The sequence below is a fragment of the Toxotes jaculatrix genome, chromosome 14 (genome assembly GCF_017976425.1).
Source record: "Toxotes jaculatrix isolate fToxJac2 chromosome 14, fToxJac2.pri, whole genome shotgun sequence".
In the NCBI taxonomy this organism is placed as follows: Eukaryota; Metazoa; Chordata; class Actinopteri; family Toxotidae; genus Toxotes; species Toxotes jaculatrix.
In genome coordinates, this window is record NC_054407.1 from 16,889,370 (window position 1) to 16,907,847 (window position 18,478).

General features: G+C 37.9%; 1 protein-coding gene across 1 annotated transcript in view; it reads right to left on the reverse strand.

Moving 5' to 3' along the window:
* pth1r (parathyroid hormone 1 receptor) overlaps positions 1-18,478 on the reverse strand; it is a 44,837-nt gene that overhangs the window by 24,484 nt on the left and 1,875 nt on the right. The gene's annotated exons all lie outside the window — the stretch shown is intronic.

Sequence of the window (18,478 nt, forward strand, 5' to 3'; positions counted from 1 at the left end):
GAGTGTGGCGTGGTACCTCAGGTGTGGTTTTCCAGTCAAGGAAACATTTTCCATTCTAATAGGTCACACTGACTGGCTTGCTGTTTTCCCATGGATTACCTCTGGGCAATGACAAATGTGACTGTATTGAAAATGACCACATTCATTTTTAACAGAGCGTGACAAGAAAAGTGGAAATGAAAACATAAAAATTCAAGCCCAGCGCTAAACCTAAAGCACAGATCAGCGCACAAATCACAGGATTTTCTACGCTGTCATATAGGGGTTTTCATGGTGCTTTGAGCCATATTGCAGCAAAATGCAATATGTATCCACACAATGAAACACAAACTAACGTGTGTGTCGTACAGTGTGCCTGGAGGTATGGCTAAAAAAACTCCCAGTCTTGTTTTTTTGGTTCAGTGATGCAGAGCAAACAGCAGAATTAAAGACAGACGTTTACTCAGAGCAGCTGACTCCCTGGCTGCAGTTGCATTTGTCAGTTTCAGACACAAATCACAAACTGGATGTAAAGAAATCAATTTTTCTTCTTCCATCACAACAACAAGTGGGCTGGTTTACATAGTAATGGGAAATTCATTTACCAAGAGGCACAACTTCAGAGAAGAGAAGAAAGAAAGCAAAAGAGACTGTGAGAGTGAGGAGGGTAAATGCATACACAGGTTAAAAAAAAAAATAATCACACTTCTAAAAAAAAAACCTATCAGCTATTTTCAGGGCAATTTAGATTTTTAAAATTTGATATACAAAACAAATTAAAATGCAGGATACAACCTAGTCTCTGCACCAGCTTACAAAAAGCACAAGCAAAGTGGAGATATTCTTATTATAGTTATGATGTTCTGTTCTGTCTAAAAATGTGTCTGTGTCTCCCTTATAAATAAGATTTTGATCTGGCCAACAGTTATTATCAGATGTTCAGAAAACCTTTTAAAAATATGATGTTTGCATAATTATGTTCAAGCATCTCACAAGCTGTGATAAATATGTTCAATCCTATAAAGAACACAATTCAGTCCAGATATTTACTGTATTTCCATCTGTTTCTCACTATGAGAAATGCAGTGCTGCAAGAAGGATTCAGATCCTGTGCTTAAGTAAAAGCAGCACTACAGCAGTGTTGAGAAAATGTACTTATATTCCATCACTGAAATGCTTATGCAGTTATGGTAGTAGATGTACTGCACACTAAGAAGTACCTGTATTTGTGCAGTTGGCTGCTACAAATGACATGAGAACCAAATATTGCAGCAAAACAAACTTTTGATATTTTCCAGACTTTTTTAAGCCTCCTCTGGTTCCTGTTTATAATCTGAATAAGTAGCTAAGAAACTGCTAAATCTGCATGCTGAGACAAGGAGTCATTTGGGAATGAAGACGTGTATACATTGTCTCTGGTGCGAGTGCGTAATTTTGTGAGCTTAAAATTATACTGTAAATACCAAGCCGTCATGGGTTTGCTGCACACAAAACCATAATACCTCAATCCATCAATATTTTCACTACTTTCAGCCCTGAAATAAGGATGTCCAGTCTGAGAGCTGAATAAGGTTACAGAATGAAGACGTTTATGGCTTTGCACAGTAAACAACCACAGATGGAACAACATTTAACCACAGGCGAACAAGGATAGATACTACCTGTTTACTGTGCTAACTATGCCAATATAGAATATTCCACTGACAGCTCCTGAGACGCTGACACTATTTTCATCTAAATAACGGGCTGGTGTTACTTTAGGTGAAAGCTTAACCAACAGGAAAACAGAGACAGTGAATCTGGATGCTAACTGCTCTGAAAGAACAAGTGTCATTATCACTACAGTATAGTCCTGTATACTGTCTAAAGGTTAAGCAATTTTGAAATACATAAGTGGATTTTCACAGTTTGAATGGGAATAAATTAGCTATTTTATGGATTTACTGCATATAAGTTGCATTTCTTTTGTCATCAGGGTCATTTTCACTTTTCACAAACTCTTCAAAGTGGTGTGAAATGTCAGCTCGTTTACCACACTTTGAAATCAGAGGGTGTATATCACATCAAATACACAAAGCTTTTTTTCAGCTTTTTTCTACAGACCTGGTAAGTGAGACTGCTGTTCCAACACATTAAGAACAAATATCTTAACCTTTACAGCACAGTTTGAGACCCTGTGAAACATTAAACTAAAATGAGGCATGGAGTTTCAGGGTTTATTTTCTTTCTCAAAAACTAGAGGAATTTCTTCTTCATGTGCAGACTCCCGCTCGCAGGGATGTAGAAGAGTATCATTTACCATTTTAAGATGAGAATCCTGGGTAATAAGTGTGCCCCCTGATTATTTCTGAAAACTATTCCTCCTCCACTGGCCAGCGTCCAAACCTCCAAAGTAAACACAACTCTCACAGGGAGAAACATGGACATTCTTATTTACTGCATTTCATTCAAAACACAGTATTCTTTTTGTTAAATGCTTTTGAGTGTGTGCCAAAATGAAAATTAGAAAAATACACACCATATAAATATGTGTGTTTTCATCACTGGTCGCTAGAATACAAACTCCACTTGAATAAACCACAAGTTTCTATTTGTCTTTGCAAACTGCGGCTTGATGACTTAAACTGCAGCTCTCTGCAAGGATATAAGACCAATATTGAGAGAACCATATTTAGGCTGGTGTGTCAAGACAGTGTTGAACCACTATGACTAAATACTGACACTATACAGTATGGGAGTGAAGGCACATTTATATTTTAGTTTTCTAATTCTGGCATTTGCGTACTAAATTATTTTTGTAACCAAATGTTAATTCTAAAAGTTTAACTTGTCTAGTGCCACAGACAAATGTCTTCAGTGTTCATTTGTTGACTTTTGACCATTTTGTAGCAAAAGGATTAAAAAATAATAATAATAAAAAAACAGATTTAAAAAATCGCCCATCAGAAATGGAGCCATGTGGACAGACGCCACGCATACATTGAGTGGAGACACTGGGTTTCCGGTACATTACCAACAGTCTTGATTGTGGACAACCCTACGCTTTTTCCTTTTTTTTTCGAGAAAGTTGTGGTTGACCAAAGTCATTTCCTGAAATGCCCTACAGTGAATCAGAGAGTCAAATGTTGGAGCTTGTGAGGTAGACTTTCATTAGAAAGCACAAAACAAAGAACTTGAGTATCCAAAAACTTTAAATGAACCGCAAAAGTGTAATTATTATTGGAGTGTAATTATCTCAAACAAGTCAACAATGGATTTGGATTTAAAGTACAGCCCAGTGATCTCATTAGCAGTATCTCAGACCATAAAGTCCTCTAAATACAATCGTATTTAAATCGTTCAACAAAACGCTAGATTCAACTACCAAACCAACGAACTTTACACTGAATGTTTAGCAATAGACAAGTTTTTGCCTTAACTTTATTTATGAAGTAAACGTTGATTGAACCATGTAATGGCTATAGAATAATGAAGCCATCAACAAAGGTGTGTCCGCCATTGTGCAACCAAATCAGGAAGAGGATAGTGCTTTTGTATTTCCTTGGAGCTATTGTTAGCTTTCCCCAGTTACTGAAACATCACTGGAGCGTGAATTATAGGAGGTAGCAAGCTATATAATAAATATAAATAAATATATATAATAAATATAAATAAAATAAATATGCAGAACAGAAAGGCTAAGCTATGGTCATTCAAGGGAATATCCTTAAGTCCCTCAAATCAAGATGTCTTAACAATGCTGCAATAAATAATCCAACCAAGAACCAATCAGATCCACTTATGATGCTTCTTGCTGCTTGACCAGCAAGATTATAGCTTAGACCAGTAAAACACCAGCAACTGACAAAAGCTCACTAAGATGCTCAAGTGATAGAAAGAAAAGAGTAGTTTCGCTGTTTTATGCACCAGGCTAGTCAAAAGTATGACCCAATGTTGGTGCTAAGAGGATAATTGTAGGCTGAGAAAGTTTTCATTTTGCGAACATACTTGTGCAAAACAAATATTTTGTATTCATGAGTAACGTGGCCGGAGATGGATTTATTTGAAAACTGAAAGGTGAGCTTGATTGTGGCACTAGAGGACCACTGAGAGTCCACAGTGTCGAGGAGACGACTCTGCTCAGTCAGTCACTGGCTGAGAGCCAAAACAACGGCTGGGACGTAGACAGCCTCTCCATCTTCATCCTCCAACATGAGCAAAATGAGTTACATTGAACCAGCAGCTGAAATTCAGAGGTGTGATGCGCCTGAATCACATCAATGAACAATAATAAAGATAAAATAAAATGACATATCATTCAGTACCAAAGGCAGATTGTAATGCTCCAGTACACTGACCAGTCGTCCATATTAAATCAGGATATCCCTAATGGATACATCTTACAGTAATACTGCATGACAGTTGAATTATTTTAATAAAGTCTGAAAATGTCCTATAGACAGTAAAGTAGCAGAAAAAAAGAAAGAGCTGCTGCACTTCTCCTTGCATGCAGTGTTTATAAAATAAGAATAATTCCATGTAACTGTATTATGAATATACTGTATTATATTGTGTAATTATCCAAGATGTGCTTCATTTTTGCTAATATGAACCAAATGTAATCTGGTTACATAATTCTGATGTTTTCTGTCCACTGATAGAGGCTTTAACAAAGCTATGTCAGTGTGAGATCCTGTATCTGGGAATGCATTTGTAGATGTTACCAACCATCTATTAAACTGTTTATACATGTGAGGGGAAGGGGTCAGCTGTGTACTGAAGAAACACATGCACACAAACATGCACACACACTGTCTTAATTCAGTGTTTTGAGGTGTTTGCATTGTCAACATAAAACCTCTGATCACAACTCAGCTGGTATTTTGACTGGAAACACAAACCATATTAATTTTCTCTATCACTTCAGAGTCATTCAATAATGCCTCCCTCTGTTAGCTGATCCGTCAGTGAGGATGAGATTTTTAGGTAAATGGTCGTATAAAGTGAGACTTTCCTTTCCAGATCACACTTCATCACATGGATGATAAATAATATACAATAATATTTACTCTGGTCGCTGTAAAGCGCCTCTATTATGGGAATACAGTTGAATGTTTGTTTTATGTACGTGTTTTGGTCATTTGCCATTCTTTACACCATAAGCTAACATTCACTTCCTTGTTGTTGGCATATATTCAAAATTTGATCCCAAGGGCTTTTTTGACTTTCCTGTACATTTTTTCTCCACAAAATAGGGGGGTCTAGAAAATTATAACTCCGCCGAATCTTGTTTTTAATGGCTTGTCCTCTATCTGGAAAAAACATGAATATGTTACTTTTGACATATTGCACCGCATGAATGTTTTAGCGGATGAGGTTCCTGGATATTATAAACTCTATGAGTCAGTGCCACTCCTCTTCAACTGTGCAATTTGCATTTGATGATAAAAACCACAAACCACAAGACTGGTTGTCCTTTGGAAATGCTTGCAGACCACATTCTGACTTAAAGCAGCATTTAGTTCCTAATTATACCCTGCTCTGGTCGTAAGCCTGAAGAACAGCACTTTTGTCCTTGATGGAAACATTGTGTGTGCTGTGAGAGGCAGCACACATCTCGTGGAATCCAGATAGCTGTGATTGTGTTGTTCTCTAAATTAAAAGGGAACATTCTTCTGTTATATAAGTGATTTAATACACAAAGTATGGGCCATTCCTCCAATAAAGCAATGCAAATGCAGCAATTTAATTTTCATGAAAAGCTTAAAAACTACTAATGGTTATGCAACAATCAAAAGCTCTGGATGTTTCATAATATCTTAATGGATGTCACAAAAGTGTCAGCTAATAACACATGGCAGACTGCTATCAGGACAATGAGTTACAGTAAAAGTAAATATAGTAATTTTGTAGATATGGATTATAAGGATTATAGGTTAAAAATATATATTTTAGAGTGGATTTTAATCCATAATTTTTTTTTCCAGATGTAACAGATCGTGTGGTTTCATTACACACACTGTAGCATTAATGGCACATGATACCCTCGCAGTCACAGCTTGGCAACTTCAGCAATAATCCTCTAAATCACAGCGAGATGATGTCAGCGTTCATATTAGCATGCGAAAAGCATGGTTCATTCATGATTGTGTTCATCAGCAGAGGAATATTACAACCGTCCACTACATTTTTTCACTTAAGATGCAAAATATTCACGCACCACATGTTGAGAAATAGACTTCAGTCATTGAAAATTGATTACAATAGGTTTTCCATTTGTTAGTATCAGCTGTAATAATGCCAAGTTTGTGGGTCAGTCTAATTACATATCTGAGAAAATGAAGCAGGTGAGCTGGCGGAAAGTAGGGCTCTACAATATTTATTGGGATGGACAGCAGGTATGTTCTAATGGACTCATCCATTTTTAAATGATCACCAAAATACATAGTGCTGCTGCACAAAAAAAAAGAAAGAAAAAAAGATAAGCCTGAACATGTCTGAAAGCTTTCCAAAGGTCATTTTTTTACACAAAAGGTTTCATAAATGAATGATGACAGTGAATTGACTGTCAGGTCATGTAGCCATAGTGGTTCAGGTCGAGCGTCCACGTTGCAGAGGTTTGTTTCTGTTCATTGAAATCAGCGTCTCCACCACTGCCACACAAATGTTTCTCTGTTTCAGCTGCTAATTAATCCACTTAATTTGCAGAACCTTGTACTGGAGCCTAGTATTGGAGCCCTGGATCTCTCTCTGTCAACATTATAATTAGTCGCCTGCAGGGAGATTTTCAATTCATGCTCCACTTTGTTTAACATGACAAAGCCAGTGTCATTACAGACTAACGCTTTCGCAAGTCTAAATGGATGTGAAACACCATCGAGCCACCATCAGCAACCTCAGCGTGCAGATCATTCTGCTTGCTCAAGCCTGCTCCTGTATGTCATATAGACACTGTGTCAACAACAGACAGCGCTATGTCGCTGCTACCACAAACTACGACTTCAAAAATGACCATCTGTGGCCATCTGTAATAGTACACATTTCACAAAGGTAGTATTTATTATATGACTGATGAAATGGTTTTGTTCTTTGTTTCGTTCAGTGCACAATTTTGTCTGAAATTAACAAACTGAAGACACCCACACAAAGAGGTTTATACTATACTCCATCCCATAAAATTTAAGAGTAATTATGACCTGATGAAAAAATACTAAAAATATCACTGTCAGTAAGGGCTGAGACTTACACTGTTTAACCTAAAGTAGCTATCCTTTTACTACTAATTCATGAAAATGTATTAGATATATAGAATGTTAGCACCAATTTAAGAAGCTGCCTTGATTATTAGTGTATTTAAGCCAAAAAAAAAAAAAACCTGACAATTTATAGCTTTAATTTATACATATTGTGATACAGTATAAACTTACATATATTGTCACAAAATATATATATTGATCACCCTTAATAATTAGGGTTAAACACTCAGTCAACTGACAGGTAATTAACAACTATTTTGATAATCAGTTCATTGTTTAATGAGCCAAAATGCCAGTTTTTTTTCTCCTCTTTGTCTTTTGTAGTAGTAGCACTACCCAAGGCCTGGACAAAGGCTGTCCTCACAGGCAACACACACCCATACAAAATTTTAGGTGCATGCAGTGGGACCTGGTGTGCAAAGAATTTGGCCAGTCTGACCAGTAACACTCAGCACAATGGACAGCTTGGCAACTTCAGCGATAAAAAGAACACTTTGATGTCAAAAGCCGGTGCGACGCTTGTCCTTATGACCTTACGAACCTGATGAAAATAATTTCTGCCGAAAGTATGTTGTGTGCCATTACCAGTGAGAGCTGAGCACAACACAGCAATCAGTGCAGGACGTAGTTTAACATTTGAGTGAAGAAGGAGAGGAGTTCAAAAAGGTGACACATGTAGAGGGCAACACTTCAAGCAATCAGCCCCTTTTCCACTGTTAACCAAAGGGGCACCAAACAGCCTGGTGCCTGCAAGACCCCTAACTCTAACTGCCTTCCCAATAAAGCCTCTAAATTGTGGACTAATTAGGCACTGCTCAATCACCCAAGGTGTCTTTCATTGCCTGCTAATATTCCACCCTACTTATTGAAGAGGCTTTTTGAGGAGAGTGAACCTTGTACAGATTGTCACCTTGATTGAAGTGCTTTTCAGTGGAGCCATTCTAACACAAACGAATCACGAATCAAAGGCAAAGTCGTGTCGGAGCTCTCTAATTTAAGAGATCGGCAAAGAGTGAAAGCAATTACATCCTCATTAATGAATAATCATTATGAAATATGTATCCATTTCAAAGTGTATTAATAATGTTGCCATGTTGACAAATTAGTTAAAGGTATTCTAATTTATCTTAAGGACAAGGTTGTTTTTAATATTTTCCTTCTGCATAGAAATGAATAAAACATGACAGAAACATTATTATTATATGATGTTGCATCTTGCCCTAAAGCACTGCTTTAAGGGTTGACATAAATAACATGTACCATAATTCTCAGCATGGCTTCCAAGAAAAAGCCTTTACACGACACAAGTCCACTTGAAATACAAGCTGTTTAGGAAGATTAAATAAAAGTCACATTCTAGCAAAGATGTTTGTTCATTCTGTGACACTTCAACAAAGGTTAAAAAAAAAGCAAACAAGGCAAGTAAACAAGGTGCCAATTTTTATTTTTCTAAGACTGATATTTATTATTTTTGGGCTTTTTACATTTCAAATGCTGCCCATAAGCCTGCTATAAAAAGTCTATAAAAAGACATTCTCCCGCAAATCTGATTCTATAAAGCCATTAAATGATGTGCTGAACCATTAAGGGATTAACTACAGAGATACATACAGTTTATAAGTCACATTTAAAGGATTTAAATCACATCGGAGACACAAATGTCAATGCACACAGTCGAGGATGAAGAAGCTCAGACTGTCAAATGAGAGAAGAAAATGCAAGCACACATGGGCTGACTGTTAACAGCGTAGTCCAACTGAGACGCCTGCAACTGACTTGTCAGCATGAGCTTTCCACTTTCCACTTCCTACAAGGTCACTGGTGCTGAGGTCTTTGAACCATGTTTTTATTTGACTGAAAATGACCAGAGCTCATGGGTAAAAGGCAGAGTCCACAGCAAAAGGCAAACAGTGCGCATACATGAGAACGGTACAAGTCAAGATCACACATTTAGCCCATTGTAAACACAGCAAAGCAACACAGTTTGACTGAATTTGATTTCTGCATCAGTCCACTTTTAAGGAGCACTGGGTGTTTTTTTTTTCTATTTAATAATATGAAAAATATGTTTAAATTTAGATAGTATACTGTACATCCATGGTTAAAGCAGTGGTGAACTCAAGTAGAACTGATCCTCGGCATATGAAGGGATCATACAAGACCAGAATTTCTGAGCTTGCACACATCTGCATAATTATAAATAATCCCTTTCAAGTTTACCCCACATAGCACAACTTTTGCCCTGTCACATACGTTAAACTGAAATCAACCAAATACCACTTCATCAATTTAGCATTGCACTCCTATAACTTTGCTTTCAAACTTGTAGTCTTAGTCCCTACCAACACTGACTGACTCACAGGACATCACGCAGCTCCCAGTGGAGCTACAAAAGGCTTCATAAAACTTTTTTCACATATTATGCAGTAGCCTATCCATGTTCTCCTTTATGCTTTCACTGACTGCATGTATACTGACATACTCATACATTCATTGCAAATTTCTTATGTAAGCACAGCATGTAATACTGTAGCTGGGATACATTTATGTTTTTATCATGATAGTTTGCCCATATTGGCTGGGTTACTGAGGCATTTCAAAACCTTCTGTTTACTACATGTGCCTTAAATCTCCTTTCAAAAACCCATTCACGTCGTTATTTTGTGGCTATTCATAAAGAGATATGTAGTGTTGACACTTTGTATGAGCAGACATGATATCATACAACTTTGGACATAAGTAAGAAAAATAAAGTCCTCCCAAATGATGTCACTCCAGTATCTATTATAGTGTGTGCTGAATGTAGATTCTTGACTGGCTTTTACAGATATTTGCTGTAGTCTTAATGATGCACATTATCCGTCAAAAGCCCTCATCCATAAGAACACATCAAATTCGTTTATTCCACACAGAGCTCTGTTTCCTCCAAAAACTGCTGCACCACATTACATCACCTATAAAAATAATTGCAGAAATAAGCCACAGCTTCTAATGGACGTTCCAGCTCGAGAGTCACATGGTAAGTTTGATAAATTATGAAACTCTGAGCTAAAACATTGCCAGGTTACCATACATACAGCAAACAGCAACAACAGCAAATCTATGCAGCAAGCTAAGCTTTAAATATTGCCTCTGTGCACATTTGTACACACATGAATGCAGACTTAGGGTGAGTTGAAGTATGATTGCGTGAAAAACACACATTTGATGGGTGCAATGCACTAATTCACTAACATGCTTTTGCTTGTCAAACTTTAAATATCTGATTTTAATTTAATAATAAAAAAAAAACAAAACATGAGCTTAGTGCAACTCAACTTTGAAAATAAACCTACAACAAATGTATAATTAGACGGCTCAAATCTAATTAACCAAAATACAGTTACTTATTATTTAGTCATTTTAATTTGAGAATTAACTAATTCATTCAGTCATTTCATGCTGTTCACTGAAGGTATAGAGTCACTGGGTCCGTTACAGCTTCTGCCAACACATACGTCAGCAGTTTACTAGGGAGACTTTGACCAACATCCTCTGATGTTGGAGGAAGAACTCACGCAAAAAAATAGCAAAAACACTTGGAATTAATCATCTACCTGACCTTCAACACACAATTAACATCACACTTGTAAATGTCAGTCCCAAACGTTAATTAAATCCCTCCAGAACTATACAAGTGTGTTCATATGGAGCACTTTGACTTCAGATCTGCCATGAGTTCAAGGATAAGTAACTATAACTTTGCAACCACATACAGAGTTTGTGCTCTCATTGGCTCATGTGTTAAGTGCCATGGAGCTAATGCAGCAAAGTCCAGCCAAACTTTGAACTGTTATCTGAATTTAAAACTGGCAAAGAATTCCCCGTTACTGCAGTGTGAGGATTTTTTACTTATTCCTGGAAAATCTGGAGCTGTGAACTGCATACTTACAAACCCATAAGCCCCTGAGTTTTGCAAAGAAACTAATAAAGGTCCTTTTAAGAAACGCAGCCTCCTCCTCAGCCATAAGCCATGTGCCAGGGGAGTATTCCTGCCCAAAATCTGAGCTGCTTCCAAATCACGTAAACAACTGGATCAGATGTGTGCAATCCTACTCTTCCTGCTCTTGATCATTTAAGGAATTGACTCAGAACTGTCTACAAACTCAATTCTTGTTGCACTTAGGAGAGTAGAATGAGTCCTGGGAGCGTTTGTATATTTGAAACTCAATCCTTTCACTGACAGTGGGGGTAGGGGCTGAGCAGAACCTTTGGTCAACGGCAAAGGCGTCTACATAGCTGAGAATTTTCACATGTCAACTCAACTGAGGTACTCCGGGATTCCAATCATATTGCCCACAAGGAAGTCTGCACCACAATATCAATACAGCAGGTAACTGATGAAAAAAGCACCACAAAGGACACAAACTCATCATAGTGTGTCCCTGATTTTCTTTTTTTTTTTTTTTTTTAATTGTTGAATAATTATTTACACCAATTCTTCTGTCCAACAATTTCTTAGTGCAATACTTGAGTGACAACAATGTTGATATTGGACAATTCTCAACACTCAGTGAGGAGAAGATGGAAGTCAGACCACCTTATCAAAGACTCACAGAGGAGGGGCAGCCTATCACTCTGAAATGTGTCAAATGTTTGACACATAGCCATAGCTTTAACTTCTCTGAGATAACCATCACCACATGCAGCATGTCTCGGGAATTCAGCTAAAACTTGGAAACTGCCTGTCTGCAGAAAAAAAAAATTCATTTATGACATGTCGACAATGAGAAAAAGAAATAGTGAGAGGCGAGGTTTGGGAACGAAACTGTCAGATGTAGTTTACCAAAGCATCTTTGGCATCATTAAATGCTGCCTCCTTTACCTTCACTGATGTTTGTCAAACTGCTACTCATTAGCTTTTGAGGATGCATCATTCACAGGATGACTGAGTACAAATGAGCTGATTTAAATGCATCATTAAGTCGTCAAGGTTAAAAAAATAAAGGCGTATTTAAAAAAAAAAGAAAAAAACGCTAATGTTGCCACCAACTCAATCTCACAGAGTACGTATCTGAACAACAGATCCTTATGAAGGCTGAAGTTCATATAGGGCAGAGGCACATCATTAAAATATCTGTTAGAAGTGTGGGTTTTTCAGTGAGGTGTAAAAGTGGCATTGAGTTACACATACTCTAGCATTCTTCAAGTGGAAAAGTTAAGAAAAAAAAAGCAGAGGTCATGGTAAGTCAAGAAAACAAGCCTTTTCCTGAGTCAAACACAGCCATGGTATAACCTTACCATGCGGGTGAAACTGAAGACTCTCCTATTAACACACACGTTACGAGTCTGACTCACAGGCCCTCTAAAAACTGAGCAATGTGACAGTCAATACAAAAAAGATAGCTATGGCATGAGGATGTATGCATTTCCAAACGAGGGCTCAAGAAATTCGATTGTTCTGCAGTTATCTCAGGAATCCTTGTAGCTACTGTAAAGCTCTGCAGTGAAATACTGAGCATAATGATATGTGTGTGAAGGGTATTTCCCCACTACAAGTTGCCTCTGTGAGCTGAATCCCATGCTGATCCCAGGAAAATTCAGGCAAACATGTTAACTGACCGGTGACGACAGCAAGTGACTCACAATATGCAGCGACAAGCCGTGTACAGCAGCTGATACAGAGTTTACACCACCATGCTGCTTAAATCCACATTTCGTGCTGTAAAACTAAATTACAAAACAGGACGTCTCCAATCTGCCAACACATAATTTTGTTTGGATGTAGAAATTACATCTTAACCAAGGTGGGTATAAATACCATCTGTGCACTACAATACACCCTCTCTCAAATCCCTCAGCTTTATATACTACTGCTGATTTCCATTTCTTCACAGTCCATCACACACAATTACATGATACTCTCAAAGCTGAGAGTGTAAACATGTTATTTTTGGTGTGTTTCAGTGACTCAATGATGTGACATTTCACTCAAGAAGTGAGTGCAGCATCTGTGGATCGTCTCCACAGAGCTTTGTGCTTTCTGTGGTTAAAACACTATCCAAAACTATACTTCAAACACAACTTTAAAAGCTTTCCTGACTTATTGTCACCCCTTCCACCTGTTAATTCACATCTACCCTGCGGCCATGATAAAAGTATACTGCTCTGTAGAGTGACGTTTACTGGTAATTTTCCACACTGAGTACGACAATTCAGTCAAGCTCGTTACTGTTATGATAATTTTTCACTTTAGACCAAGACCACAAACCCAAGACTAGTGGGATAAATAATTTTATCACAACGCCTTGTTAAGTGTTTTTCAAAAGTTCAAACACACCCATAAGAAGTATTGTAATAAATGTCAGCTTTCTAATTAGTGTTTTGAAGTGTCCCGTCGATGTGATACTATTTCCAGTATCTAACCCGTCACCACCCTATACACACAGTTGTTGAACAAGATATACACATTTTTAGATTCAATGTGTGATTTGGCTAAAGATTGATAAACAGTAATACTGAATTATTGCCAAGCCCCACTATCTTGCTATATCATATTATATTGCTATATTGCGAAGCAGAAACTTAATAGTTGTCTCTATTGTCAAAACAAACATTATTCTGTACGAAAACACTAACTGAAGTAAAAGCGGAGATGCAGGCTGAGAAAAAAGTGAGCATGGCAAAGTGGTTGATTACAGCACTTCAGGCTCTATAGTCAGAAATCAGTGTAGTGTGGGCACAGACAGGGTAGTGACTGATTGGTGATGATCACTGTTTGGTGATTTCATGGCAAGGGGCATGCAACGCACGGTTGAAAACAGGGTGAAACTTGGAGAGACACAATAAATGACCACTAAGGGATGGTGTAAGAACTGCATCTTTATCTCCACTTTAAATGCTTTTGCTTTGCATACAACAGCAGTTCTGCAATTTCTGTGATGGAGAGAACAATGTGAAGTGGATCCAGAATAAAAGTTTCTACCATCTTTGTGTGGTAGACAGGGATCCACCACAAATCAATAGGCTATACTGCACCTTAAATTAAATTAGCTCGGTGGAGATAACACATTTGGCGTTGCACAATGTGGAAAGTGGTATGATGATATTAGGTGATGATGCAAAAACTTTCTTTTATCTCTACCTGGCCCATAGTTTTATTCAACTTATTTAATTAAACTTCCATTTTATTTAACCTTCATTTAACCAGAGTAATAACTATGAGACATTCTTAAGTGAACCCTCGAACTGAAGTACACACAATACACATTATTAAAATTCTCCAAACAACCAGATACTATTATGTATCATCTCTATCTGGGCCCATGCACTTTGGAAAGGCAGTGGGAGTTCCCTTGTGGGAGAAAATCATTAACTCAAATCTCACCCAATTAAAGATATAAGGTTTCATCCTGTCCCTGTTTGTAGGATTAGTATCAAAGTCAAATTAGGCAGCATACAAATATGTCACAACTACCTTAGGGCTAGATTCAAGCTTACTGCCTATTTTGTCTGTGAAGCTGAGCAGTATGACAGCTATCAAACCAAATACACGTTAGGCAATGGGGAGGATTTTCAGTAGAAACAACGAGGAACAGCTAATTAAACTATATATAATTCATAGCCAGTGACCTGAAAGTCACTATATATCCAATTTATTATGACTATGTATATACATACAAAACATTTAAAAAACTTTAATAGCTTTTAAATGCTATAGCCCAGTATAAGTATTGGAAACTGTGAGCCCACATGCTAGCTGACAAACAAGCATTTGGTTTGTTTGTTTATTGTTTCTGGTGTGGACCTTTGGTGGATTCACATGGCCAGATGGCCTGTTCTTCCTTGGCCTGGTCTGTAGCTTCCCACCATGCAAGAGCTCAAATTTGCTCAAAGCTAAGCAACAATTACCAATCCGCTCCACAGATCCTCAGCTGCTAAAGTTGAACTAACTGGATAAAGTAAGAAAATAAATTGGGTTAAGACTAGGAGCTTCCTCATAGTCGTTTTACTGTTTTGTGGGCAGTGTGACAATGGGCTCTGATTGGTAAATTAACGGGCAACGTACAGCAAAAGTGGCCAATGTCAACACTGTAAAAGGCTTTGCTCACAAATCCCAGTGGAGATTGCTTGAACCAAGCTTAAAAGCACACCACTAATGGATTGCTTAGAAAGAGGCTTTTACTGAGGGTGAAATCTGTTCATTGTGTGGGGGAAAACACAGACACAAATAGCAGATAGCATAATTTGAATCATATGCTTTTGTTGTGGTCTGATGGCAGGCAGCAAACTGTGGTAATTCTTGACACCAAAATTGCACTTTGCCACTTAATCATTGCTGACATACCTCCTACTGCTTCTCTTCTCCCTCTTGGGAGCAGTAAAGGTCACAATATAAAGTCTGGCCTTACATCACACACACACACACAAAACTGAACCCTTCATGAAATAACCCAGAAATCCAGAAAACAGCATCTCTGGGTGTGGGGTTCTCCTTTAATGAGAGGGATAAGAAATGACACACAGTTGACAGAAATGTAGAGTGAGAGCAGCAAACTGGTCCCGGCAGGGCTTTGTTGTTCTTCTGTGTCTTAATGGGGCCTGATAAGAGAGGGACTCAAGATCAAGGCCACATCCAAACTGTTTGAACTCCCTGAGTAAATACAGCATGAAATAATGGTTACGTGTGCTGTAGGTAGCACTTTGCTGTAGCATCTCATGATGTAATAAACGAAAACATCAAACATGTATGGTCAGAGGCCTGGTGTCGCATAGATGTTCTTTTCAAATAGAGGACGGATATATTTGCTTATAAATGAAACTGCGGTCAAAACTTCACACGAGAGAAATCAAGAAGTTTCCTTTCAACCCTTGCACGAGGAAAAACAGTTGCCTTACAAACATGGCCAAATATTTGAAAAAAGATCCCATTTATGCAAAAAGCCCAGTTACATTGATTAGGGGTGACATATCTTACAACAAGAGGCAATTATAATAAGGGTATTCCTTTCATGTCACCTGTAATTTGGTGAAGAGGTGTCATTTGTTTTTCAAATGGAAATGAACGAGTGTTACATATTAAATTAGGAAACAAAAATGGTCAACGAGTCTGATGATTTTTTTTGTATTTTATAAAAATAAAATTCTGACAAAGTTTTTACAAAAATAAAATGTATTAAACTATAAGAATTTTGTCACTATGTTTTTAATGAGAGAAAAAAAATTTGACTTCTAAATATAATAAACTACCGTTCAGAGTTACACAGCAGGGCCAGCTGCATCATCTCTTATTGGAGAAAGTTAGTTAAATAACTCTGTGCATGAAGCTGCAGAGTAAGTATAATTAGAAGAGGCAATCAAACAAACTGCAGTCTCTGCAGTTTTGTCCAAACTAGTCAGGGAAAAGAAAACACGAACATACCCACACAAAGTCACAAAAATGGAGGGAAAATTATCATAAGTCCTTTTGGAGATCTGTTAAAGAGGCATGCAAAAATGAATTTCAATATTAAAGCCTATTTCACAAATGCACAAGCAGTCATATGAATTAGTGAGAAGTTATCTGCTGCCCCTAATTACCAGAGACAGATTGAGATGAGATTATTCCGCACTCTAATCTGGGTTGTGAGGTTCCACTGAGAATAATTTGGCAGCAATGGATAAAGCTACTCTGAAAGGTTATTCTGAGGGGCACGCAGTCTGTGCTTTTTAGGACCATTAACTGTAAAAGGCTTTCAAATGACAAACCAGGGGCAAAAGGAAGGCAGTGCTTTATTATAAAAAGCTCTTGTTGGTGTGAACTTGATGGCGCATTTCTCTCCTGTTACATGCATTTTGATGAAACCGTAGACTACAGTCGTGATCCTGTGGTTTCAAATTGATTTATTGTGCTATGAACATCAAAAAAGTGGTTTTCTGCTAAGAAAAACAGACATAAATCTTCCATCATCAAGACTTCAGAATCAGGCATTTTAGTTTAGCATTACCTTGACAAATATTATGTGTGAAATTGATGGTTACAAATATTCAACACAACACCGGCTTAACTATCGAATCTAAAAACTTTCTGTCACACTGAAGAACCGAGCCACTGTTTCTCTGCAAATAAATAAATAAATAAAAATTCTGGGCTAAAGTCGTGAACAACAGATATTTTCCACATCTAGTCAAACTAGTCAAAATTGCCTTGTGCACTACAAAACATGACAGTCGTATTTTGTCCAGAGCTGACATAATGTTTGGCTATGGCAGGCAGATACAGATACAGCTCTAGACCTTCCAGTGAGGATCCAGACACATGCAAGTCATCACGGAGGAAAACACAGTCATGAGGTAGAAATTAAATGCTCACTAAGGTTCCTGAAAGCAGTGCTTCCGCTTAATAAACATAATAACTGAGTAAGTGAGGCAGCCAGTCACACTGAACAAAGGCTGTATGGCGCTTTGTCTGTGAGCTATCACTGTAGCACGCCCTGCTGAGGTGTAAAACACAATGGAGAGATTCCTTGTCTGTTCTTGAATCTTCCAATTTCCTTCAGATAAAAATACTGGATAACACATTCAGACCCGACCAGTTCATAGTGATGCGCTGGTGAATATTTGTATTTATCATACCAGGATATCATCGCTTGCATGCTGAGCCTCTGGAAAGTGGCACAGCCATGTAGTTTGACAACTGTATATCTCAATTTAAAAAGCTGTGTATTCTTTCTTTAAACAGAGACACAGACTTTCCACTCTTAGCTGTGGCTTTCAGTGAAATCAACGTCCCGTTTGGTCACAGTTTGGAAAAAAAAAATACTTTTTTGTGGAGAGGAAGACTAAGCAAACATCAGACTTGAAAACGGGTAAACACCATTCACAGACAGAGCCTTTTAACGACTGAATGTTGAATCAGCTATAAATACACAGCTATGTTATAATTGTTTTCCTCTGCCATCTAAACCAATGAGCCTAGAGGTCCACTGCGGTACAGTGATGGACCACATCACTGGGAAAATGCACTGTACCTCAGAGCCTGGGCGAACTGCCTGTTGAATGCAGAACAGCCTCAGCCAAAACACACAGAACCAACTTGGTACGCTGCTCTGCCTGCACAGCGTGTGCGTGTGTGTGTAGCAGGCCTTCTGGACACAGCTATAGCAATATTTGAGAGCGCAATTATAAATCACAATGTCGGGCAAACATAAATCATTACAGCTGTGAACTGGAGGGGTGAAACTGTTCAGGTGCTGCTGGAGTTATGAATGAAATATTTACTCCCATTCTGACTGCAAGAACTGCTT